The 27253-nt window shown below is 40.7% G+C and overlaps 2 long non-coding RNA genes across 2 annotated transcripts in view; one reads left to right on the forward strand and one right to left on the reverse strand.

Annotated features, from left to right (window-relative positions):
- Positions 1-27253, forward strand: part of LOC147698912 (uncharacterized) — a 776736-nt gene that overhangs the window by 120807 nt on the left and 628676 nt on the right. The gene's annotated exons all lie outside the window — the stretch shown is intronic.
- Positions 16293-27253, reverse strand: part of LOC147698913 (uncharacterized) — a 21801-nt gene continuing 10840 nt past the window's right edge. The window contains exons 4-5 of the long non-coding RNA XR_015299235.1: positions 21300-21378; positions 16293-16396 (exon numbers count right to left, since the gene is read on the reverse strand). This is a non-coding gene — a long non-coding RNA (uncharacterized LOC147698913). The remainder of the gene's footprint in view (positions 16397-21299; positions 21379-27253) is intronic.

The following is a 27253-nucleotide window of genomic DNA, read 5'->3' on the forward strand; positions in this document are numbered from 1 at the left end:
ACAATAGGTGTTTAAAGAGACAATTATATTGGTTATTTTGAAATTGCAGAAAGGAGCGGAATGAATTAAATTTTGGTCCTGATGCAGGTGGCCTGATTGAGATTATCCCACCGAAACGCATTGATGCTTAATGTTTTGTTAAATTTGGCGAAGAAAGTAGCAGCATGAAGAACAGGAAATTAATTCCCCTGCAGGGTGCTGACTATCAATTCCAAATTAACTGCGAACGACAAATAGAACTGAATTTCTATTATTCCTTTCCAGGTTGTTGGAAATAGTATGAACTTGTTCAATTGTGATACATAGTGATTTTAATATATTGTCAATGCAATTTTTAAACTTTTTTAATTCTGTGTATATCTTTTATTGAATTATTGTGAAATTGTCGATTAAATATATGTGTAAGTGCCCTTAACATCCGGAGTGGAGTATTAACTGGACAAGGCTGGTATATAAGGTGAATGAGCGTGGGGAATCACTGTGAGTGTGTATGTACAGTGGTTCCAAAGGGAATATATAAAATGTTTACTCTTGAATTATCTGGTGCTCTGTCCCTTTGGATTGACGAGCCCCTCTCCTTGAGTTTGAAGATCTTAGAAAGCCCCCTAAAAATATTTTAAAAAACACTCCAGAGCAGCAAAACATTTGCGGCCACATGCATCAACCTATTTAGGAAGTGCAAACGGTGCGAATCGGTAAATTTGGCCGTTTGCGATTCCCAAATAGGTTTTTAGGATGCATCAAACATTTTTTGAAAAATCGCTATTTTTAGCGAATTCCAAAAATGCGATTGCTTTTAAGGAATCGCAAAATTGCGATTCCTTAAAAGCAATGCATGATTTCTTTTAAAATTACGAATTCGCAATTATGGGGTGCAAATTACCACGAGGGTGAACCTCGTGGTAATTTGCGAAAATGTATTAAAATGCTCAAAATTGCATTTTAAAACACTGTCATGTTACATACACGCATGTCCTTAGGACATGTGTGTGTGAAACATGCACTTCAAAATACATTTCAAGGGTGCAGGGGGGTTCCTTTGGATCCCCCCTGCACCCATGGAATGCATTAACATTTTGCGAATCGCTAATTGAAATTCGCAAAATCCCAATGCCTTCCCATTGATTCCTATGGGCCTTTTGGCCCATAGGAATCAATTGGAATTGCGAAATCGCAAATTAGAATTTGCATAATATTTGCGATTCGGTAAAAATTGCGTTTTTTACCGAATCGCAAATATTATGCGATATAAATCATGCATCCCATTTTGCGAATACTTATTTGCGATTCCATAAAAATCGCAAATAAGGAATCGCAAAACCAGACTTTGATGCATGTGGCCGTTAGGCACATTAAAACTGATATTGGTTAATATCAAATGTGTTTCTATTATACATGGAGATCCAAAAGTCCACTACCCAAGCAAAACACAAAATACTGCTCAAAATTGGAAAAAAATACATGACCATCACAAACTAAAGGTTACCAACTAAAAGAAACACATATATTTAAAACATTACAAGCAAATATCAAAATAAAATATACACAGTACAATGAGGCCAAACATCAAAATAAAACTAAAACAGCTAAAATGAAAGCCTAGCATGCACCTACTTAACAGACAACAAACACTAACTTATACTACCTAAACTAATCCTAAACACAATCAACGAAATGGCACAGCGCAGCGCTGCAAGCAATTTAGCTGCTCCGCAATGCTTCATTTAAAAAATACAGGAATGTTCCGTATTTACAAAAATACCGCACAACCCCTTCTTTTCCCCTTTGTCAGTTCTAAAAAAGTTGCCTAGTGCCAGTGTAGGCACCCATGCCCATGGTGCAAGGATGCCTGCGTTGAACGGATGATTGTATTTGTGCAGGAACGGATACCTTCCTGCGCAAAAACAGCCTTTATTGGCATTTGCTTCTTCTATGTGTGCTGCAGATGAATAGAAAGAGCAAAAAATTTGAAAAATATCAATATTTCTCTCTTCACCACTCTAACTCCTGCTTTCCAAAGGGTAAGTGTTTGGTGCTGCCTCAGATGTACAGACCTTTATAAATCTGGAGCAGTGTCAAAAAGCAATGGGTGGTGCGTGGGAAAACCCACAGCAACACCCATTGCAATCCCCTTTGCCACTGAAAAATGCAGTGAGGAGGACCATAGTTACAAGGTGGCTTAGCCACTCCTTATAAATGAAGAGCTGGGCATTGCGCCACCAGAGCGTCGGAATAAGAGATGCTTCGGTGGTGCAATGCCCTTCTAAATATGCCCCAAAATGCCTACCACTCAATACAAAAAAAACATAAACACATAAATATACCAATTTAAGTGTTATTAAATAACAAAACACAGATATATCATAAATTACAAACATAATAATAAAACATACACGATACAATGAGGCCTACTGCATTCGATTTAGACATGTAAAATGATAAACAAATTAGGGGCGTGAGAATCGTGTATAATTTACTGTAGTGTAATTTTGTAAAATTAAAGAAAAATGAAGTGAAATTACGCATATTTATACAAAATGCATCTCACATTCAAATAATGCAGTCTTGTAATTTCCAGACTATTTCCAGATGCGTGCTTTCAAAACGTTACTGCTCACTTTCAGATTTGAAGTTTTGTTCTAAAAATTGTCCAAACAGTCTGCTCAGTTAAAAAATGTAGCTGAAATGTTTGTTGACTGCCCACGTTAAAGGAACTGGCACTCACAATAAAAAACGTGGAGCTCGCCTTTATAATTTTAGTTGTGCGCTCAAAGAATAACCGAATGGTCAGTTCGGATTAAGAAATCTACCTGAAATGCTGCTTGCATAAAAAATTACCTGAATGGTACATCTCACTTTAAAATGTCTCACTTAAATTACGTGATTTGGGGTAATGCTGTAATTTCAGTCACTTTGCATACATTTTCTTACAACAACTAAACTAATCCTGAACACATCCCCTAATGCTGAAACTCCAAAAAGTATACAATCCCCCACGCTCTATCATATTCAAGTGCTTCTCATATGCATAGTTATAATTTGTTCATTCCTGGCCAAGTAATCTAAATTGGAAAATATGTCACTTCTAAGGTAGAGATACTTGCACAATATTGTGAGAGGAGGCTGATCGGGCCACTTGGTGAAAGGACACGTCTAAGGTTCAGGGACACCAGTGCCAATTGTTAGTTTTTGTCAAGATTACTCAAGGCTGTGACTGAATAAAGCCCTGCTTGCTTTGAAGGGGCAGATTTTCACATTTACTTCTGTAAGAACAAGTGAGTTCCTAAATTCACTTTGAGAATGTTGTTGAAACCTTAAAGGAGGAAATAGAGAGGTGTGTGTCAGGATTCCCTTTGTTGTGACTACCCAGAAACAATGGAATTCAAATCTTTTCTACCACTGCAGTGAGTCTTGGGGCCATATGTATGAAGCTATTTTCGATTCGCAAAGGCCGAAATTCGCCGAATTTCGGCCTTTGCGAATCGGAAACGGCCATTTTTGCACATTTGCAATGTATGAAAAAGTAGCAAAATAAGGAAGTGCAAAATTTTGCAATTCCTTATTTTGCCATAGCATTTAAGGAATCGCAATTTTGCGATTCCTTAATTGCTATGTAAGAAGCTTTTTTCTCTTGCGAATTAGGTTTAAGGAATCGCAATTTACCACCAACTGAAAGTTGGCGGTAAATTGCGATTCCTTTTCAATAAGCACAAATTTGCATTTTTCATTGTGGCATGTGACGCACATGCATGCCCTTAGGGCATGTATGTGCGCCATATGCGCACACATGTCATTTTCAGGGTTGCAGCAGGGTGTTCTTGAGACACCCCCTGCACCCTTGAAAATTCGCACAATTTGCGATTAGCAAATAGCGATTAGCAAATTTCCCCTTCATTCCTATGGGCCTACTGGCCCATAGAAATGAATGGGAAGTATTCCTTATTTGCGAATTCGCAATTTGCGAATTCGCAAACAAGGAATAGTAAGGAATCGCTAAAATTCCTAGATTACCTACATACATACCGTTTTGCGAATTCTAAATAGCGATTCCTTAAGATTCGCTATTTAAAATTCGCAAAACGGAAGTATGATACATATGGCCCTTGGTCTTTTGCCCTGTTCCTTGTGCATTCTCCTCATCCAAAAGCCAGATGGTAAACGCAGTCGGTTTAGTGGAACCTCTAATTTCAGTCAGCCCAGCATCAGATATGTGTCTACTACTCCATACAGATCTCACAGAATATAGCTCAGGAGCACGGGATCTTCTCAGGTGGCAAATAAATGCCAACCTGACCTGCAGTCTGGACAACACACAGCACACAGCTCCATGTGTGGAGACTGAGCTGGAATGATAAAGTGCTTTTGATATGCTGCAGAGGGGATTGATGTAATTCTTATCACCAGACATCCTTCCATGAAGTGCATCTAAGTTGGAAGAAATGTGTTGCCTGGTGTGGGACTTGGTGAACGTTCTTATAGCATGCCAAACTATAAAGGTATAGTTTCTCGGTCTTTAATCCGCTCAACAAAGCCTTGAGGTGCGCTTAGTAAAATGGTATTTGTTAGGCCTTTTGGCATTTTTGTGTTTATCTGATCAACCTTTAAATAGCAGATTGTGCTGTATCTCATAAAATATTTATTTTACTTTTGAAGCCATCAGCTGGACCTTTCTAGAATTGTTTTGGTCCTGCCTACATATTCTTAAGTATCCTGACACAGTGGGACCATTTCTGTTAATTCTCGTATCCTACACTCTTCTCCCTGTGGTGATCCCTGGTTGGTAAATGGGCAGTCACCATTTTATGCAGCATAATGCTTGCATCTTTCTCTCCATGATGGGGCGGTTGTGAACCCCTCAACGAGTCACCTTCTTCTGGCTATTCTGACTCTACTTTCATGGAACACGATGGATTTTTCACAGTTCTTTATTTTAATATCCCGGTAATTCGGTCTGGCTGCCATTTTGAAATGCACTCTTTTATCTAACTGATTTTTCCGATCACTTCTTTCCTGACAAAGAAATGCATTTTGTTTAATAAATTATTGGGTTCTCCTTCAAGAAGTACTACAGGTGTTTGGAATTCACATTTTTATTTTATTTGTAGACTAAAATGTACTCGGAAGGTCACTCACAGTACAGTGCCAAATGTCAAAATGGCCAGGGACTTGCTTGTTGGGGCTAACGCCCCCACATGTGGCCAAAAAGTTAAAGAATTACTCTCCTTCACCCATCATGTCATCTAGATATCCAGTCTTGGATACCATTGTTGATTAACCCCTTCGATGCTGATGACGAGCTCAGCTCGTCATCACCCACGGGTGTCGTGTGCTGATGACGAGCTGAGCTCGTCATGGTGCCACTAAAATGGCAATTTCCAGCACAGGGGGGGGGGGGGGAACGCCTAGCAGCCAAGTGGTTAAATGAGGAACTTACAGCCATAAATATGTGGCACTGTTGGGAAATTGCAGCAGATCGATTAGAAGGGAAAATGGTTTAAATGGAGCATCTTGTTAGTCCCTTGAAGATAAATTTACAACATTTCTGCTACTTGAACAAGAGATACTGAAACTCAATTTTCACACTGGTGGTTTGGTGAACAGGAATCGTTGCAATTATGTCCGTTTGTATGGTCTACTGGATGCTCTGGAAGGACCTAATCATCTAGACTCCTTAAAGAAATTCCTGCTATACCTGGTTGTTTTTCCCACCACCCCTTCTCCTAATTTGCAATGGGCTCATTGTTTAGGTCAACTTAATCCTCATTTTTCTAAACCTAGAGGAATAGTTATGCTTTTTCTAGAATTTACAGATCTTCTTTGTGCCTTGAAGGCAGCTACAGATAAAAGGCATACTCTCTGGTCTTGTCATAATATATTCATATCTCAAGATATCTCCAATGTAACTAATGCCTGGGTTGAGTTCTGCTTTATTATTGTGATGCACATGCCTCATGACGACGGGTTATGTGTTAGAATGGTGGCATGTGCAATGGTCAAGTGTTTTGGCAGTTGGTTTCCGCTGCCTGCTCTGACCTCTCCTGTACCTGTGTACTAAATAGTACAAGGAGTTATCTTAACTGCATTGACCTCTGCATCCTCCTTTCACTGGCCTCGATCAGATCTGTACCGTGGTGTTCCAGAAAAACAGGAGCTTTTTTCATGGTGTCTGTAAACAAGAAGAACGGGACTCCTCTCTTCTCAGCCCAACAACAGCACACACCTGCATGTTTTCTGCACCTCGTTTCACTGCCCAACAGCAGCACACACCGGCATGTTTCCTGCACCTTGTTCCTGCATTTTGCGGTGGCATTCTTCTGGGGAAGATCCATTTTGGGGTGTTTTGTGACATTGGTGATGCCACCTATCTCGTCAACTTTGAACCTGGATTAAACCCTGCCTTGCAGTCCAGCAAGCAAATCCCAGCCTCTTTCGCATCTCTCCCGGCTAGGTCACTACATTTGGTTTGGCGTTTGTAGCCTAGCAACCTCCAGCTGTTAGTCTGTGATTCCGGCGCTAGTTTCTTCTCGCTTTCCAGCCATTCCACCAATGCTTTCCAGATGTCTCCACCTACTCCTGGTTACCTCATCCTGGTAATGTCAATGTTCTGCTCAAACCAGGTTTGCTCCTGTCTTTGCTTGTTCGGCGTATCGATGATTTCCACACACTTTTTGTTGCATATTCACAACGAGCTGCACCTTCTTCAAACAGCATGTACCGGTGACATACTCGTGTCACAAGTTTTCTGGTAACTTTCTCTTTTCGCTTCAACTATTCCAACATGTTGCGTGCACCTGCAGTGACACGCACACTGTGGTGATCTTTTATTGTGATTTACAGGTCTTCACTCCCTGCATACGAATATTCCAGCATTTTGCATGCACCTTCAGTGACACGCACACTCTGTGACCTTCTGTTGTGATTTAATGCTGTTCTCTCTCCTCATAAACGCAACCTTTTTATGTTACTGCACACAATAATTTTGGTTATATCGTTGTAGTCCTTTAAACCTGCCAACATGCAACAGTCAGTTTTACCCCTTCTCCATTTCTATTGACTCCAGGGAATCCTTCTGTGGAGTGGGAATCATGGTTAAAGGGATTTGAGGCTTACCTAGAAGCCATTGAAGCAGAAGTTTTCACTCAGAAGAAAAAAATAACTTTATTGCACCATTCTTTGGGCACTGAAGGGAAGAATGTTTTAAAGCACTTGCCTCCAGCTGTAGTTATGGATGAGGGCGATGCAGTGGATGAATATGCTTCTGCTATAAAAATGATGGATGCCAAGTTTAAAAAGAAACGTAACATCATTATGGAGAGTCACAGGTTCTACATGAGGAAGCAGTTGCCGGGTGAACCAGAAGAATCTTTCAGGATTGATCTTAGAGTCCTAGCAGCGACATGTGACAATAGAACGTTCGAGGACAAAATGTTAAGGGACCAATTAGTTGAGAAAACTAATAGCAAAACGTATTCAAGAGAAGCTTTTGATGGCTGAACTTAACCTTGTGCAAAGCATTAGATATAGCTAAAAATGTACATGGACAAGATGGCCTTAGAAACTAAAGTGCATGCAGTTAAGGTGGAGGATGTCATGAACAAGAGGAAAAGGAAAAGTGTTAAACAGAGAACCTGAGAGTGTTACAGACGTGGCAGCAGAAGTCAGTTTGGAAATGCTTCTTTCTGTCCCGCATCTGATAAGCATTGCGAGAAATGCAAAAAGAGGGGTCATTTTGCTAAGGTATGCAAATCTAAGCCAGTACATGTCAAACCTACAACTAAAAAGGCTCTGTCAGTTGATCGTTTATCTTAGGTGGATTTTGATCCTGACAGTAAGCAAGGAAATCTGGTGATGGTGGTGTTGAATACTTGTGAATCGAGTGTTGTAGGGAAGTTGAATGATTCGCACAAAACCACTGATTCCATAAATAAGGCTGATATTCGAGGGGTTTTGAAGGTTTACTGCACTAGTGTCAGGCGACCATTTTAACAAATTTGTGTAGATGGTGAAAATATTTCCATGATGGCCGACTCCGGTTCCTTTTTTACTCTCATTGGTCCCGAACAGTGGAATAGGTTAGTCAACATTCCCTTGAAGAAATCCCCGGTTAAGCCTGTAGCTTATGAGGGCGTTCCCGTTCAGGTCTTGGAGGAATTCGACTGTGTGTTAACTTTTAAGGGGCATTCCACTCCTGCCACTGTGTATGTGGTAAAAGATGGATCTTCTCTTCTGAGATGGTTGAAGCGGAAAATCTGGGCATAATTTTTACCCAAACAGTTCAGAGCACTTTCTGCTCAACGAGGACATCACATTTGTTGGGCTGTGCGGGAACAGGACTGGAAATCATCTTTTCCTGAAGTCTTTAGCAAGGATCTTGGAAAAATTAAGGGATTTTCACATCGTATAATTTGGAAGCAAGAAGTTCAACCTGTTGTTCACAAAACCAGACGTGTTCCATATGCCATGAGGAAGGAGCTACCCCTGGAATTGGAATCTTTGTCAGCAGGGTGTCATTGAGCCCCTTGAGAGCTCTGAATGGTTGTCCCCTGTGGTTTTGGCCAGGAAAATGAATGGTGCCCTTAGAATGTGCATTGACTTGAGGGATCTAAATGAGAGAATATGGGTTGACAGTCATCCCCTACCTATCATTACGGAGATTCTAGGTTTATTAAAGGGGCAAAAAATGTTACCACCTTAGATATGTCCTCTGCATATCACCAGATCACTGTCTAGAAAGAGAGTAAGCATCTTACATCCTTTGTGACTCCTTCTGGTGCTTACAGATTTAGGAAAATGCCCTTTGGTCTTGCATTGACTCCTGTGATATTTCAGAGGGTCATGGAGGTGATGTTTTCTGGTGTTCCCAATGTCAAGTGTTTTCAGGATGACATTTTGCTGTATGGTAAGAATGTGGAATGTCATGATAAGACTTTGCCCACTGTTCTAGCTATCTTAACTGAAACGGGCATCACTTTAAAAGCAGAGAAGTGTAAGGTAGCAGTGGGCAATGTGGATTACCTGGATATAAATTGTCTGCTCTGGGGGTGGAACCTAAGAAGGATTTAGACATAAAGGGTTTCCCAACACCACAAAATAAGGGCCAGCTCCAGTCATTTTTTTTGGCATGTTGGAATTTTATGCCATGTTCATTCCCAACTGTAGTGATAAGACACATACCTTGAAAATGCTGATAAAGAAAAAAAAAACAGTTTGTGTGTTCTTCAGAGTAAGAAATCAATTCCAGCAGATAAAACTGGAATTAGGTTGTGCCATTCCCTTTTGAAACACATGATATTTCTATTGTCATCACAGATGCAAGTCAGCATGGTTTGGGTTCTCTGTTACCCCCCAAAAAATCAAGAGGGAAAGGAAAAAGTGGTGGCTTTTGCGTCTCACACTTTAAGAGGTGCAGAGTGCTCTTACTCTGTGATAGAGCGTGAAGCCCTTGCTTGTTGGTGGGGTGTGGATCATTTTAGGCAATACTTATAAGGGTTCGGAGTTTATCATCTGCATGGATCATCAGCCTTTGATTAACATATTCACCACGAAGGGAACCAGCAATGCCACTCCGCGCATTGCTAAATGGCACTACAGGTTAATGTAGTTCCAGCTTCAATTGGAAACTATTCCTGACAATAAGAATATTTTTGCGGCCTGTTTTGTCAGGTGCCCCTCTCCAGTGTGCAGGTAAGGAAGCAGGTGGATAATGGCTTTTGCTTTGTGGCCTCATTGTAGGAATCCAGTTTTGGTTGCATATCAGTAGAAGAGTGGAAAGTTGCTTTGCAAGAAGATTAAACTATCCAAGTGAAGGTTGGTATGTTGAGTAAGGATTGGACCACTAAAGATGGGGAAGCCAGTTCTTTCAAACATGTCTTTTTGGAGTTAAGTATGCATATGGGTGTCTTGAGAAGAATGGATTTTTTTGGTGATGCCTGTTGCATCGCAAAGCAATATTTTATCTTTAGCCCATGAGGCTCACATGGGCATGAGAGCCATGAATAGGAGAAATATACAAATATTTAGGTGACCAGGCATGGATGGGGGAGTTGAACATTCTGTGAGAGACTGTGTAGAGTGTGGGGTTAGTGATTAAACCCAAATCATGTTTCCTAGTCCAATTGAAGCAGTGCCTGTTCCAGGCAATCCATGGTTCGAGATAGGTTTGGACATCATAGAACCTACGCATGTTTTGGATGAACAGAACGGATACGGTTTAGTTGCAGTAGACTATGGCTCTAGGTGGCCTGAATCTAATTTGAGAAGTCCGCCAACACTGAGGAGGTGTTAGATTTTCTTTAGTCTTTATTTTTGAGAGAAGGTGCTCCTGTTGAACTTGTCACCGACAATGGGGTACAATTTATGGCCAAAGAGTTTTAAGGGTTCATGCGTCATTGGGGCATCAAGCACATTACCACTTGTTTATATCATCCTCACAATAATGGTATGGTAGAATGATGTAACAGGGTCATAAAAGACAGTATTCAGTTGTCAGTGGCAAATAGATTGAATTGGACGAAGGAACTTGTAGACTTGTTGTGGCTCTTAACACTACACCCAGTGCCATTACCAAGGAGTTCCCTTTTGCTTTATTGAAAGGTAGAATGGCTGCCACCAAATTAGTAATACCTTGGATGCATGATTTGAATGTACCCAATGTGAAATGTGAATTGGTGAGAGAAACTTGTGAAAAGTTCCAGAGCAAGTAGGTGACCAAGGAGCCAAACAAAGGTAGAGGACAAGCTATTTTCAAAACAGGAGATTGGGTTAAAGTGAAATTGCCTTGTCTGGTTGCTGAAGGTCAGTCAAAATGTTCCAGTCCCATGCAGATCATTGCTCTCAGAGGCAGATCTGTCAAGCTTAGTGATGAGAAATGGTGGAACAAGGAGTGGTTGTCCAAGCAGAGGTCGGACAGTGAGCAGGGAATGTGTACTACCATGCAAAGCAATCCTTGCTTGAATGGGTCAAAAAGAGAAAGGCGACCTCCCGTTTGGTTCAATGATTACGTGAGATAATAGTGTGTGAGTTGTTTGGTTTTTGTGTCTGCTTTGTTGCCATGCCTTAGTTGCCAAATTTTTATGGTGACCACCCTGCGACTCTGTTGTATTGTAAGATTTTATGTTTTTTCTTTCCTTTTTTCCTTATTTACCTTTATTGGGAGGGAAGAGATGTGCTTGGTTCTGCTTTATTATTGTGATGCACATGCCACTATGACGATGGGTTCTATGTTAGAATGGTGGCATGTGGAATGGTCAGGTGCTTTAGCAGTTGGTTGCTGCTTCCTGCTCTGACCGGTCCTGTACCTGTGTACTAAATAAAACAGGGTGTTATCTCACCTGCATCGACCTCCGCACCCTCCTTTCAGCCAGACAGAAGGAATTACTTGCTCTGAGGCCTCAAATTAGACATCGGATTATACAGTATTGCATTCTACATCACTGTTTAAGGAAGATGACCAATGAAGGCACTATTAAATCTTTTGATGATAATGTTAAACTGAAAATGTTTATCCAGAACATTATATCACATTAAATGAATACTATTGCTCAGAAGTCTTAAGTTGTTTTTTTGTGTTTTGATATTTTCCTATGCTGAAGATTTATTCTTTGTTATCTTCATTTTATTTCTTCTTTCTCTGCTGTCAATCTCGATATGCTGTTGGCACGTCTCATACTTCTCTTCATTAGCTGTCCCCTCAGATCTGGATACGTATCTTATTTTATTTTCTTTGTCACTACTTTTATGATATTTGATTTCTTTTTGTTCCCTTGTTTTTATCTCTTGTCTTGTATAATCAATGATGTTATTTTGTCTCCTTTCTCTTTTTTGCAGCTTGTCACACTTGTTCCAGTATTCCTATCCCCATGTATCAAACAAGTTTACCATTGTCTTGTGGAATGTTCGTCACTTATCTAGAGTTCATTTGCAAATTGCCTTTCTACAGGAAACGCATTGTAATCTTTCTGAATCTGTTAAATTGAAGAGCCAGTGGGTTGGTCAGGTATTATTCTCTGCAGCAGTTGATTGTAAAGGTGGTGTTGCTATACCCTGCCATAAAACATTGAGACTACAAGTAGTTTCGACTGAAAATGAAACTACCGGAAGATCTGGTGTTCGTCATTGTTGTTCGAGACAATATGCATATTACCTTATTTAATGTAATGTTTATGGCCCTGTTAAATAGAATCCTGAATTATGGTATTAAAAAGAGGTAAAACTCGCTAATGTCTTTAACCCTAATATTATTAATGTTTGGCGACTTCAACCATTTTTTGACTCTTTTGCAGATAGAAAATCAAAACACAAGTTCAAACCACATAAAACATTTAAATCAGCAATTACTTCCAGACCATTATTTAATATTTGGAAGAACTGCAAACCTGATAATTTGAGCTTCTCTTTATTTTTTCAATTTGCATAATACTATGTCCGGAATATAGTATATTTTATTTACTAAAAAACTACCTTCTAGTCTGCAATCTGCTGAAATTTGGTCCATTTTTATCTCTGATGATTTCCTGATTCTGGCTTCATTAGATAGTTCTAACATTACCTCCAAACCTGGTAGATGGATATTCAATAACGCTATATTTTCAGATACTCAGGGCCCGATTCACAGAACTAACTTGAGACACAATCCTAAAGTTACTACCATTTTGGTATTCACAGAAGGCATTTACTCATTTTGGTATTCACAGAATGTACTTACTCATTTCGGTATTCACAGAAGTTAGGACTCCTTACTTTAGGACTCCTAAATGCCTTCTGTGAATACCGACAGTCTTAAAGTTAGGATTTTTCTCAGTTTAGGAGTCCTAAAGAACTCCAGGGAAAAATGTGTAAGCATTCAAAATGTGCTCCTATTGCAACACCTTAAAACACTTAAGCCTGCTTATTTTCTTACAATTCCTCATCAATGCTTCAAGACTTGTTTATGGCTATACCAGACCAAAACATACTCACTACTGTTGATACATATAATATTCTGCTTAAAATCAAATCTATATTCCATAGGGACCAGAATAAAAACTGGTAAAATGCTTGCTAATTACTTTTTTTAAAGTAGAATGAAGGTGATTCAATCAATCAATGATCAATTAAATAAGTCTATCTCAATCTCCAAAACTAAAATGTCTGACTCTTTGTAATGCTTCTATTAAAAAACAATAATGATGATAATACCACCTCAGCATTCAAAGTTCAGAAATATTTCAATGTTAACCCTCAACCACCTGCTCCTATAAATACTTTTGCTAAGCTAAGAGATAATATTACACTCCAGGAAGTTTCAGATGCAATTAAGTCTTTGAAGAGGGAAAAATCACCTGGTCTGGATGGTTTCTCTATTGACATCTTCTCATTCAAGTTTCCTTTTTGTGCTTCCAAATTATTAGAACTTTATAACTTGTTTATTTCTGATTCACAGCTAGTGTTATGAAAGCCTTAGTAACTTTAATCTATATCTCTAAGACAGATAAAGACCCTTGATTTTATAAGAATTATAGGCTGATTTCAATTATCAATTACAATTGCAGGATCTTTGCCAAAATAATAATAATATTAATAATAATAATAATAAAAACTTATATAGCGCCTGGTTACACTAGAAACAGTGTGTCCCTGCGTAGAGTCTGTTATTCCTCTTCCTGTAAAATCTGACCAATCTGGTATTATCAAGAGTCAGACATGCTGCTGACAATGGTAGAATGTTCTCTAGTATTGTCAGCTTGGCTTGAAAAGTTAGCTCCCCATTGGCAGCCCTCTCAATAGATGTTGACAAAGCTTTTGAATCTATTAATTAGCAATTTCTGTTTACAACCATTCATTGTTTTGGCTTTGCCTTAATTTCTTTTCTTTCACTAAATTGCTATATTCTAACCCTTGAACTAGTATTTTTCAGAATGGATGCTTTACTTCTTACTTTGACTTACATAGCAGCACAATGGAAGGATTCCCCATATCTCCGTTGTTATTTGTTCCATGTTTGGAACCTTTCCTGGAGTGAAATCTTTGTAAAAGAAACATATCAGGTTTTAAACATGGTGCTTTATTAGGTCAATTATCTGCATATTTGATGCTCAACTAATATATGTCAAATTGTGATATTTCAGTATCACAAGGTTATACACTTAATTTTAATAAAACATAGATTTGATCTTTGAACTCTATTCACTGTCAAGACATTTTTGCTAATCCGAACTTTACACAATGTCCCTCAAACCTTAAATATCTTGGTATCTGATTGTCTCCCACTATTTATGACACACTTAGGGTCTGACTACGACTTGGCTGTCCTGGAGTGGGCCCACATACTGTCCCCCCTCTCCAGGACCGCCAAAGCCATCCGCACACCACCCGAAGGATTTTAACTAGTAATTATAGGAGAGCCTTAGAAAGGCAGTGCCGTGGGCCAGACACAGTGCATTCCAGTTCCAGAATGGCATGGACTGTAAAGTCCATACTGTCCTGGAACTGGGGGGGCCTAGAGACAGGGGGCACACACCATATGCCCCCCTGCATACACCCTAATGTGCATGGGCAAGAGGGGGCTCTTTCTTTCCGGACTGCCAGCAGTAACATGGAGGATATCTCCGGGACACAGCTGGCAATGTGGAAAGTCGTAATATGATTGACAGGGCCTCAGGGCACCACCAAGCATATTGCGACCCTCAGACAGCTGCGGAACTGCAGTTCCCCGGCAGTTGCAGTGGTGCAATGGCTGTCATACTGATGAAGTCATAATTGGGCGTGGGACCGCCAGTGTGGCAGTGGCTGGACTGCTACCACCTTGACTTTGTGAGTCTAGGGCCCCTCCGAGTACTAGACAAGTGATCAGCCCCTAAGTCAAAAGTTTAATATGTTAAAATACAAAATACAAACCTTATTCTCAGTTTGATCTCTACTGTTTATATCATGGTGGGGAAGGTTCAATACTATTAAAATGATGATTGATCTACACATCCTCTACACTAGTTCAATGTTAACTTTTAAAATCCCTAAATACTATTTTAAACAACTTGATTCTTTTTGGACAGCATTTTTAAGGAATAATTAAAAAAACGTATTTCTACAACCAAAACTTGAAGGTTGTATTCGATTTCCATATTTTAAACTGTATCATTCCTCTGTTTTAATTCAACAGTGTTGTGCTATGGCTTATGGCTTCCAAGATCAACCTTCACCAATTTGGATTACTTTTGAACATTCTCTATTTAATTACTTTGCTTTTATCAACATTGTTCACATGTCAAATGCACTTTTCCACACTTTTTATTAAATAGAATACTTTTTGATCAATTTACATTCCAACAGTTTCTTGTCTTCCTACATTTGGTATAATACAGTGGTTCCCAAATTTTTGACTTTTGGCGACCCCCACTGAATCATTAATAGAACCAGGGGACCCCAACAGAATCATTATCAGAATCCGGGGACCTCCCACGAATCATTACTGGAAGCCAGGGACCCCAGCTTAGGCAATGTTGATGACTTGAACCGTTAAACAATACACAAAAATACAGAAGAAAACATTCAACAAACAAAATAATTTGATTTATTTTGTTCAGTCAGTTGCCATGAATTGGCTTATTTTCCATTGTGATATCATTTTACGTTTTTGTGAGTTACTGTAATACTAAATGTAATATTGGATGATAAGAGGATGGCCTAGTAATATAAAATATAGAGTTGAATCTTTCAAGCAATATTGGTATCGCTGTCATTGGACATTATGAAATGGACCAACTACACACTCTATTAGCATGTGTGCAAATAAAGGTGGCTTTTCTAGTATCCAAATGTCATTTTTTTGATCACCAAAAATAAATGAGTTGATGGTTTTGCAAGTATTGAGTATACATGACATTGACATTTGTCTGCTTTTGTCAGTGCTTTGGCTATTATACACAAGATTTTGTGAAAACGAGCCATACACCTGTGCACTATCATTTACTGCTAGGCATTGGAATTGATTTGCTCACTAGATGCCTCATTGTGCACACCTATAAGATTAGTTCTGAACCATTTCCTTGTATATTGGACCTCGGGTCAATGTGGTGCTTTGCATAGCCACACAATACACTGCATATTGGTCTCATTTTGATGCATGCATGATGGCACCAACCTAAAAGGAAAGAATGTGATTGAAACACAAAAGCATCAAAGATGATTAAATAATTAGATACAAGGTAATAAACAAGCTGTATTTTGGTGCGACTTCTGAAACTCTGAGGTGATATCATGGATTGATCTTGTGATTCCAACTATCTGACACAAAACAACACAAAACACGTTCAGGATAGAGCTCAATATGATTTATTATTCAATTTGCCAGCCAATGAATTCAATAAAAGTTGGTAGAGAGTGGCAGCCTCATTGAGTTTCCATTTCATGTCATGGAAATCTGTGGATAAAAAAAAATATTAATAATATTAGCCGGTAATAACTGCCCATCATGTTCCTGAAAACAAAACATATTATGGGTAGCAGCAAAAGGTGTTTTGGTTTTTGCAAATATTGTGGTGGGTACTATTTGCGGTGAGGGTGCAGTTTAACTGTTGTAATATGTAATTGTGGGTCAAAATCTTTTAATCAATCAATCAATCATTCAATATAAGCTTTATTTCGATACAAAAAATATCTTAAAAGCTATACATAATCGCAGTAAGTATTAAGAAATTCAAGGATACATTTTGGGCACAGCATGCAATAAAAACAATTGATTGAAGAAATATTTAAGAACATAAAAGGATTAAAAAGATGCATAGGCATTATACATAAAAGTGAGAAAGTGCTTGTGCTAGAGGGCAAATGCCACTTGAGCATTGTAATTATTTAGGAATTAATGCTCAAGTTTCTCGCTCTGATACTCCATGCCCATCTAAGAAATTTGGCTATTGCACAGGCATAGAGGTCCCTTAGATCGGATCTTAAAATGCGTAATGCTGTTTGGTGACTGCGAGTGCCTAACTCCCTGCAAAGTGGTTTCAGCAAGTGCCTCCTTGGAGCTTTGTAAGCTGTGGCAAGTGAACAAAAAATGTGAAATTGACTCAGTGGGGGCATCGCAACTTGGACAGGAGGCAGAGGTTTGGTAAGGTGGCTTCCACTGGACAGTCAAATCGTGCAAAGGGAGTATGCCTACCCTAAACTTAAAATACAGTACTCTGTCATAAGGTTTATGTATTAGGTCTAGGTAGGGTTCCAGGTGCATTGCATGCTTATGCTGCATAAATTCCTCTGTTAACCTTCCAAGTCTAGGATTAAGGAGGTCACTTGTGGCAACCCACCACCAGTATACCTTTTTAATTTCTGCCTTTGGTGGGGAGTTTCTATTAATCCAAGCCTCTTTGAGGCCGAGATCATGTAGAAGGTTTTTCACACCTTTTAACCATTTAATCTTGTGCCACCCATCCATATCTATTACCTCTCTAAGCCCTGCTGAGTAGTTGGCTAGTTCAGGTGTCCGCCACAAGCGGGCCCATAGCAAAGAGGACATAATTTCGCTATGTCTCCTAGCGAGTGGCAGCCAAGATCATATAGGAGGGGCTTGATAGGTGTCGTCTGGGGGAGCATCATTAGATCCTTCAGGAATTTGTTTTCCGATCTGCAGATTTGGTGTGGGTTGGAAAGACCCCATAATTCGGCTCCATTGAGTACCGAACTTACAGTTCTGGCCTTATAGATTGTTAAATCTTTTAATTAAATTTTCAGAAAATGCAAACAGCCTGCACCAACCATCAGGAGCCAAAAAATGTCCAGTATATTGCTTCAGTGCTTAGGGGTTGATTGAACTTGTGGATCTTCACTTAGTGTAATTCCACAGAGTTACACAAAAACTTTGCAAGTTTCTGCGGAATTCCACTAACGTGCGGAAATAATGCATTTTGCGCTGCTTGCGATACGATTTAACACCGGTAGTGCGTTCAACATTGTTATATCTGTCACAATGCCAATGCTTGGTGTGCAAGAGCATGTGGCCAGTCGAGTTGATTTTCCTGCCTCTTGATGAGCAAATCTACCTGAGAAGCAGCACTCTAACTGCTACTCCCATGACCACTTGTGATAGAAAATCACACTGGAAGGTTTGCTAGTGACCGAAAATCATGCTTGGGAATGCCAAATGACGTTAATGCTTGCCAGCTCGCTTGCTCGAGCTTTCACTTTCTTCCTGTTGTAATCACATTGCTTGAACTGGGAAAAAAGTATGCAAAGTGGCGATTCACAGAATTTGTCCGGAACTCTATGGAGATTGCAAATTGCTCTAAATCTACAAGTGTAAATTCTAATTCTGCCCTGGTCTAGTACGTATCTGGTTAACATCAACATATTCCATATGACAATAATATCCCCCCTAATTCATCCCCAAAGATGTCTCCATTCCATCGCCATCCCTTTAAATGTCCGTGACTGCACATATCCCATCTAGATAAAAACTTGTCCACCCACTCTTCTTTAATACATTTCTAATAACTTCCCAAATTTGGGCTTCACTTATCAATTCCATTGTTCTGATCCAGTGATTCTAATTACCCTCAAGTAACTTGGACAAGTGATCTCCTTCAGTTTGGTTGCCAAAATACTCATACATGTTCATCTCATTTTTGCCAAGAATGACTTGTGTGGCAGGTAACAGTCATTTTTAATGTATATTGAATTAATAACTAACTGTTGTTACTGTCATCTCTAAATTAGCCTTTCAGTTCCTCCATTTAGCAGATTGTCACAAGGGCTAGATTTGACAATTAAGTGCTGGTTCCGAGCAGCGGAGACCAAAGGCTCAAATTAAGCACTGGATATATTCGGGCTGGAATGTAGTTCCAATTTACTGCTATCTTTAAAAGAGTTTCCTTCATTGCTTCTCTGGGTGCACTAGCTGCTGACCTGCTGAACATGTCATTCCATTATCTGCCAGTCAGTTATTGCCCCAATTCCTGTTCTCAGCTCTTCTATCCTGCATTTCATGAATTGACTGCATCATATTTATAAATCTTGCACAAACCTCATTTTGCATCATTCTTCTCATGTATCCATCTCTCAAACTGAGTCAACCACTGTATTATAAATGTAGTTGCAAAGTGCACTTGTAGGTAGAGTGACTGATGCCTGCATTTATGTATGTACATTACTTAAACAGTGAATTGCAGATTTGATGGTCTGTTGGGTGTCTTGACCATATGTGTGATACCAGGTAGATTTAAGGCCAGTTACAAGTCAGAGATCTGCAGCTTTTGGATTCTGTTCATGAACAGTCTTGGTGGAGCATTTGTGGAATGAGTAGGGCTCAATCTCTCTGGTAAGTCTGGTGATGTCTGAAAAAATGTCAAAGGCTTCCTTACAAAGGGCACTTTTCAAGGGATTCTTGAATGTATGTATGTGAATTTACATAACACAAAACTAGCACCAAACCAATAAAGAGAATGATGAAGAACGGGGAGCAGTAGATCAATTAGAGGGCTGGGTTGATTGGATAGAGGCAGGCTAATAGGTGAACTCTGCGGGTAGATGTCTAAGTGTTGGTGATAGGAGAAATAGAGAATGTGGCAGGAGGAGCTACTTCGGCGAGGGTTTAAAGAAACAGAATTGTCAATAATATGGTTGGCTGTGTAGTAGATTCAGCTGTGTGCACTTTGTAATTGAGGATAGTAAGTCCCTTAACATTAGAGTTTTCCTCTATATTCTTTGTTCTTGAATCTCAAATGAATGATTAATTTAGAATTCCCAAACCATGGTTGTGGCTGCAAATGTAATGGTAAACAGGTTTGTCTGGCTAGGATCCTGTCATCCTTTACTAGAGTCATAACATTTAATATGGATCTGGCCATTTAGAATTTAGTGGATAGGGTACCCTGCCACAACGGTGATGGTGTACCTTGTTCATCAAACTGATTGCCAGTCCTCTCTATTTAGAGTTGGATGAGCAGCCAGAATAAGGCTAATGAAGGCCTCCCTGGTGAAAACATTAGATCAATATTCCAACAGATATCCAGCCATTGTTCTAAATATCTCGGACCTTTCGTGCTATTGAGAGCAAGCAATCTTGCACATACATTTCCGTGTTTGGGACCACCAGGAATTGCCTGGTTGCTCAACAGATTTTTTTTTTAAATTGACCCCATACCCTGGGAGCAAATTCCCAGAGTGTTTGGGCTATTAGTCTTCTGTTTTTCAAATACAAACCCCCTCTTTGGGAGTTAGTTTTGAAAAAAGGGTAGCTAAGAGGCCAGCTGAAACATGGTGGCTGCTCAGCAGATTTACAGTGTCTTCAAAGTAGCCATCAAAGTGGCGGGTCACCTCTCAATGCACTGAGGTCTGCACCAGGCAAGGAGGGATTTCTATATATGGCTGGCGGTATTCTGCCAAGTTGGCTCAATGTATGACCTCCACCCTGCTGGTAGATGGCAGACCACCCACCATAACTCTTAATAACCCCAGAAGAATGGGCCACTTAAAAATAAAATACGACCCTCTAGAGGTTTCTGAACCGAGTAGCCAGACTCTGCTTCAACTAGAAGTTAGATAATACCACACTGCTTTAAATGCTCCCCAAATTTGCTGATAATTATTTCACTTTTTCATTTTCCCCTCAAACACTATGCTTTATCTTTTTCCATCAAGGCAATATCAGAGACTTAATCAATTTAAAGTTGTTGTTTATTTTGTATGCTAAGGAGCACCATTCTTGAAACATGATTTGAAAGTTGGAACTAATCAATGCAACTACAATTTGTTTTCGAAAAGCAAAGGTGCAGATCATGCTAGCCACTAATTTTTCCTTGTTTTTGTGGATGGCAGTTTATCTTCCAGCTCTTGTGATACTGGGAAACAGCAAATGTTGCCAATTTAAATTGAACCTCAGAGATCATATTTAATCAGAGAGGTGGCTATGGTTCTGGTCTTTATGGTGGTGGCAGCTCTCTCCCTAACAATTTAAAGTCTAGTTTTGGAAAAAAGCTTAATGTAGTTTTGTGGGTTTTTACTGCTCAATTATAATGTTCAATAATGGATAATATATTTCTGTAATTCAATCAACTACACCATCTAAAACTATGTCCTGTTTCCAACAGCAGTAGCCATATGTGAATGGAACATTTGGCCCTTCACAGGATGGTCCCCATATTCACCCCAGGTAGTGACCCGTTATAGTTAGTGAGATCAAAGTGACCCTGCTGCTCCAACCACAAAATGAGGGGATCCCTTTGCTCTGACCACAAAATGGGTTCATTTAGAAGGGAAAGTGGTATCATGAAGCATATATGATATGATTACATTTACCTACTTCTGGTTCTATCGTGCGACCCCTTGCTTACCATGCTGGAATGAGTGGTCCAATAATCGTCCATTTTATAATTGCAGAGAACGAAGGAGTCCAAGCTCTTCTGTCTCTTGCTGTACACAGAAATAGGGGATTTTCATATGTTAGCTCATGTTTTGTAGCAGTTTTGCAAAGCTTAAAAAGTGCAACTAAGTCATACAATTATCAGGTATTGCTACCTACACAGGCTAACTCCCTAAAGGCAGCACCTGGCAATGTACCTTAATCAAAAAAGACACAAACATACAGTAATAGAAATGCTTTTACATTTTCCACGAAATTACAAAATTAAAATACAACAAACTAAACTCATTGTAAATTATATTGAATACATGCTCCAAGTGTACCTAATGCAAGAGGAAACAACTCAGTGTGAAGCATCTAAACACACACAATAGTTCAGAGCAAGATACACACCAATGTAAATAAAAAAAGGTGTAAATAATGTTTGACTCTGAGTACATAACAGCACCTTTGAGATGAGTACGAATTGCACTCACCCCTGTATTTGAGCACACTATTACTATCAGTTCTTACCCAGGCCCTCATTATGAGTGGTCAATTAATGCTCCCTTCTTAGGATTTGGATGAGTGTGTGCTCCTCAAGGGATGGAGGGCCCCATGAAACCAAGACAATTGTATGCCAATACTAAAGATGAATTTTAAAGGTCAATTTACATTATTTAGCCACTCTTTGAGAATATGGCAGAGTGTGCGAAAACTATATTTGATTTATGCTCATTTTCATTTCCATCCCTCCAAACTTGCAGTTAGGCAACCTTATTTAGAGGTGGGGGATAGTTTCTACTAGTAGAGCCTTAGGGGCATATTTATTAAAGAGTTGCTCACCCTTCCGCCACACTAAGGGTCGCAACAGCTGCACAACTCTTACGTTCAATTTATCAATCTGTGTAAGGCCATCTTGAATGGCACTGCATGGCATGATAAATTCAGAGTCGCACAACACATCGCTGCGCTACCCTGCCTCAGGGTGGCAATCCATGGGTGGATTGTGGATGTCCCATGCATCCACCCATAGATTTTGGTGCATTTCCACATTTACCATTACTGGTAAACCTGGGAAGGTGTTGAAATGCTACACATCCCCATTTGAAGTGTTATGATGAGAAATATCTTAATTTGTTCTTGTTTATTCCTCTTTCTATGTGTGCTGCTTTCTGAAGCACACACAAAAACAGGGAAATGCCTCAGGGGACATCATGAATAGAACTACTCACGCCCCCTCTTATTACCATGGAAACACACACACAACCACTCACATACCCATTCACAGACTCAGATGAGTTTTCATATACCCACTCACTCCTCGATAGAGGCACTCACACCCAAGCGTAGTACAGCCATTCACACATCCATTCACTCAGCCATACATCCACACATACAAGTCACTCAGACGAACAGTCACTCACATAGCCACACTCAAACATACAACTACTCACACACCCACTTATTTATCTACACCGTCACTCCACATACCCTCGCTCATCCCTACAGCCACTGACTCACTCTTACAAGCACTCACACACACACATAATCACTTCATACCCATTCACACATACATACAAGCACTCACCCATACAGCAATTCACACAGACACTCATTCTCTGATACAGCTGCTCACACACCAACTCACTTAACCAAACACCCACTTACTCATTCATACAGCCACTTACACACCCAGTCACTCACTCATATAGGGCCCGATTCACAGAATGAACTTACTACTTTTGGCATTCACAGAATGCACTTACTACTTTTGGTATTCACAGAATGAACGTACTCATTTCGGTATTCACAGAAGTTAGGACTACTAACTTTAGGACTCCTAAATGCCTTCTGTGAATACCGAAAGTCTTAAAATTAGGATTTTTTACCTCTGCTAAAGACTGGGCCTACCCATCTAGCCGGCCATACCTTGGATGGAATTTTCAGTAATGATTCTCGTCTCTCTATTGGTATCCCTTTCCCTCTGTCGTGGTCAGATCACTTTGCTGTCCCTTTTCGTTTTTCCCCTCCTCCCCCCAGCCGCTTCCAGTCCGTTCATACCAAGTGGGTCTTAAGAAGGAATTTTGGGGAGATTACTAATGACTCCCTTGCCCCTTATCTGGCTTCACTTAAGCCCTCTTCCACTGGTGATGTTCACACGGCTGCTCTTGACTTCTCCAATTCCTTGACGGAGGCTGTCAACTCACTCGCCCCTTCCAGGCCCCACTACTCGGCTAGGAAACGGCCCTCAGCCCCCTGGTACTCTGAATCCCTTAGGAGTCTTAGACAAGGATGTAGAAGGCAGGAAAGGCTTTGGAGGACACATCTTGATCCTATAGAGAGGGAAAAACATAGAACCCTTCTCAAAGAGTACAAATCGGCCGTACTCAGAGATAAAAAGGCTCACTTCTCCAAACTCACATCCTCTCTCAAATCATCCAGTGATCTATTTAAGATAGTGGATAATCTCTCCCTCATTCAGATGCCTGATCCCATAACAGCTTCACAGGTCCTGTGTGATCAGATCTCCACTTTCTTCCATGAGAAGATCATGGATATCTACACAGACTTGGAAACTCAGAATTCCAGTCCTCTCCTTGCCTCTTCCTTAATCCTCCCTGATATCCCTGTCCCTACCCCCGTCCACGCTCTCTCCCAGTTCCCCGCCATCACCTCCGCTCATCTCAACTCTCTGCTTGACAAGCTTAAGTCTGGATCACCTCTGGATCCATGCCACCTTAAGGTCCTCAAAGACTGCAGACAGACTATCCTTCCCCCTTTGATGGAAGTGATGAACTTGGCCATCTCAGAGGGGATTTATCCCCTCTCTTGGAAATTGGCCACTGTCAAGCCCCTACTTAAAAAACCTACCCTGGACCCTGGGACATTAAAGAACTTTCGTCCCATCTCCCTTCTTCCTGCCCCTGCTAAACTTTTGGAGACTCATCTCAACCTCCATTTGAGTTCTTTCCTTGACAGTACCAACTCTCTTGATCCCTCACAGCATGGTTTCCGGAGGACCCATAGCACTGAGTTGGCACTTACAGTGGTATTCGATAGCATTCGCTCTAGGGTCGACACCGGTCACACCACCTTACTGGTGTTACTGGACCTTACGGCAGCTTTCGACACCCTGTCTCCTAATATTCTTGTTAACCGACTCAGTGAGCTGGGAGTCAAGGGTTCTGCACTCAACCTTCTTGCCTCCTTTCTTGACCAACAGAAGCAAAGGGTCAAGCTTGGCGAGTATATGTCACCTGTTAAGGCCGTGAAGTGTGGGGTCCCCCAGGGCTCTTCACTGAGCCCGACGCTTTTTAACATTTACGTCGCCCCTCTCGCCAGGCTTATAAGATCCTTTGGGTTGGAAGTTCTCTCCTATGCTGACGACACGCAGATTATGGCTTCCATCTCCCAATCTGTGAGCCAAACCGCATACAATTTTAAAAACTGTATGGAGGCGGTCGCCGGATGGATGCTTAAGAACTTCCTTAAGTTAAATGGCGAGAAAACAGAGGTCCTTGTTTTCGGAGGCAAAAGTGAGATCTGGTCTATGGATTGGTGGCCGTCTGTCCTCGGGGCCTGTCCTACGCCCACATTTTCTGCCCGTAACCTTGGGATCATACTGGACACCTCTCTTTCCTTGGACAAACAGGTCAGTAGGACAGTGTCCACTTGCTGTAATGCCCTGAGGATTTTAAGGAAGATTTCTCACTACCTTTCCCCTGAGGCACGCAAACAGGTAGCAATAGTGGTCATTGCCTCCAGACTGGACTATTGCAATGCCCTATACCTTGGCATTAGCAGTGGTCTCATTCAGCGCCTCCAGACCGTGCAGAATGCGGCCGCCCGGTTTGTTGTAGGTGCTCCTAAACGTTCCTCGGGCACTACCATCAGGAAAGACCTGCATTGGCTCCCCATGCAGGCAAGGATCAACTTTAAGGCTTTATGCCTTACTCATCGTGCCCTTAATGAATCTGGACCGGAGGCTATTCGTGCCCTGGTGGCCCATTATGTCCCTGGGAGAGCACTCCGCTCTTCCAACAAAAACCTGCTTGTGGTTCCTCGTATATCCAAGGTCCGGTGGGGAGGAAGGTCTTTTCGCTTTCTTGCGCCTAGACTTTGGAATACGCTCCCTAGTGATCTCAAGTTGATCTCCTCTCACCTTCAGTTCCGCAAGGCACTTAAGACTTGGCTATTCCAAGCAGCTTATCTCTAAGTTCCCCCCCCTGGTTGATATCTGAGCTCTCTGGTTACCATCTTCAGCGCCTTGATGCCTACAGGTTTAGTTGCGCTTTTGTATACAAATTGCCATTAATAATAATAATAATAATAATAAAGTTAGTAGTCCTAACTTCTGTGAATACCGAAATGAGTAAGTTCATTCTGTGAATGCCAAAAGTAGTAAGTTCATTCTGTGAATCGGGCCCATAGCCATTCAGATATCCACTCACTCACCCATACTGTCACTACACACCCAGATACCCTCCCAGAGAGCCACTGACACCACCACTCACTCACCCATAGAGCCACTGACACGCCCTCTCATTCACCAATATAGCTACTCACATTGCATCTCCCTCACACACACAGATACTCACACACCCATATACTCAAGGATATATATATATATATATATATATATATATATATATATATATAAACCAAGGTATCTGATTGTTAATTCGAAGGGTCTCACGACAGAACTATGAAGCTAGAAGCTGATCTGGTTTGCAGCATCAACTAAACTCAGTCTGAGCTGTTCCTGGAGCCGAGCACTGCTGATCATTCTTATGCAAGAGGTGTGCTTCAGAATGGCTATGAGATGCATCGTATGAAACTTGGGGGCATATTTACAATGAAGTGGCGGAGCACGGCTCCTTGGCTTAACGCTGCACTCTCCCACTTCAGAAATAATGTGGTGCAGCCCTGCATTTCCCCCGTGCTGGGGCTAAATGTAGCAGCCTAGTGCCAACGCAAGCACCCTTGTACCATAGTGAAAGGGTGTCTGCGTTGAGGGGAAGATTGTTTATGTGCATGACGGCCTCCCTTCCCGCACATAAACATTCTATAAATGGCGTTTTGTAAATGTTATGTGTGTTGCCTAATGCAACACACATAGAAGTTGCAAAACGTTATTTTTTAAAAATTGTTTATGTGCAGAAAAGATCACCTTCCTGCACATAAACAATCAATGGCCTTTTGCTGTTTCTATGTATGCCGCACAAAGCTGCACACATGAAAACAGAAAAAACGAGGATAAATAACAAATTTCTCCTCTTTTTGCCTGTTTAAGACCAGGTTTTCCATGGTCTTAATTTTCGTGCTGCCTCCTATTTACACCACCCTTGCAAATAGAGGTCAGCGTCAAAATCAATGGGTGTTGCAGTGGAACACCCACAGCAACACCCATTGCCCTCCCCTTTCACGCTAAGTACAGATTGAAAGGGTGCCTTATTTACAAGGTAGCGAAAGGCCAAGTTAAGTGGCTTAAAGCTGCCTTGTTAAATAAGGCAAAGCCTCTATCGGCGCCGCAGTGTCACTAAAAGTGACGTTGTGAATAAGCCCCTTAATTTATAAACTATTTTCTGCTAATGTTTAGCATACCGCTTAGAAGCAGCAATAGGGTGGTAGGATGCTAGGAACTTGCTAGCCATGTTAGGAATGTTCATATTTGTTTGTTGACTATGACATATACACCTGCATTCATGTTCTCTTACTGCTTGTTACTGTTAACGCTTGATGCACTAGACTTGAGTTTCAGAACATTTTAAAGTTTCATCTCCTGTTTGTTGGTACCTATTATTGAGGGTTTGTCATCCCACTGTGTCCCTGAACTCATCTAGTGGGACGGAACGTGACCAGGAAACACCTCCTACCCAGTACTGCTCAGTGAGTTGACTTGAATATAGATTGCAGTCCAACTGGATTTCTAATTCCTAATGC

This window comes from Lissotriton vulgaris, chromosome 8 (genome assembly GCF_964263255.1).
Source record: "Lissotriton vulgaris chromosome 8, aLisVul1.2, whole genome shotgun sequence".
NCBI classification, from domain to species: Eukaryota; Metazoa; Chordata; class Amphibia; order Caudata; family Salamandridae; genus Lissotriton; species Lissotriton vulgaris.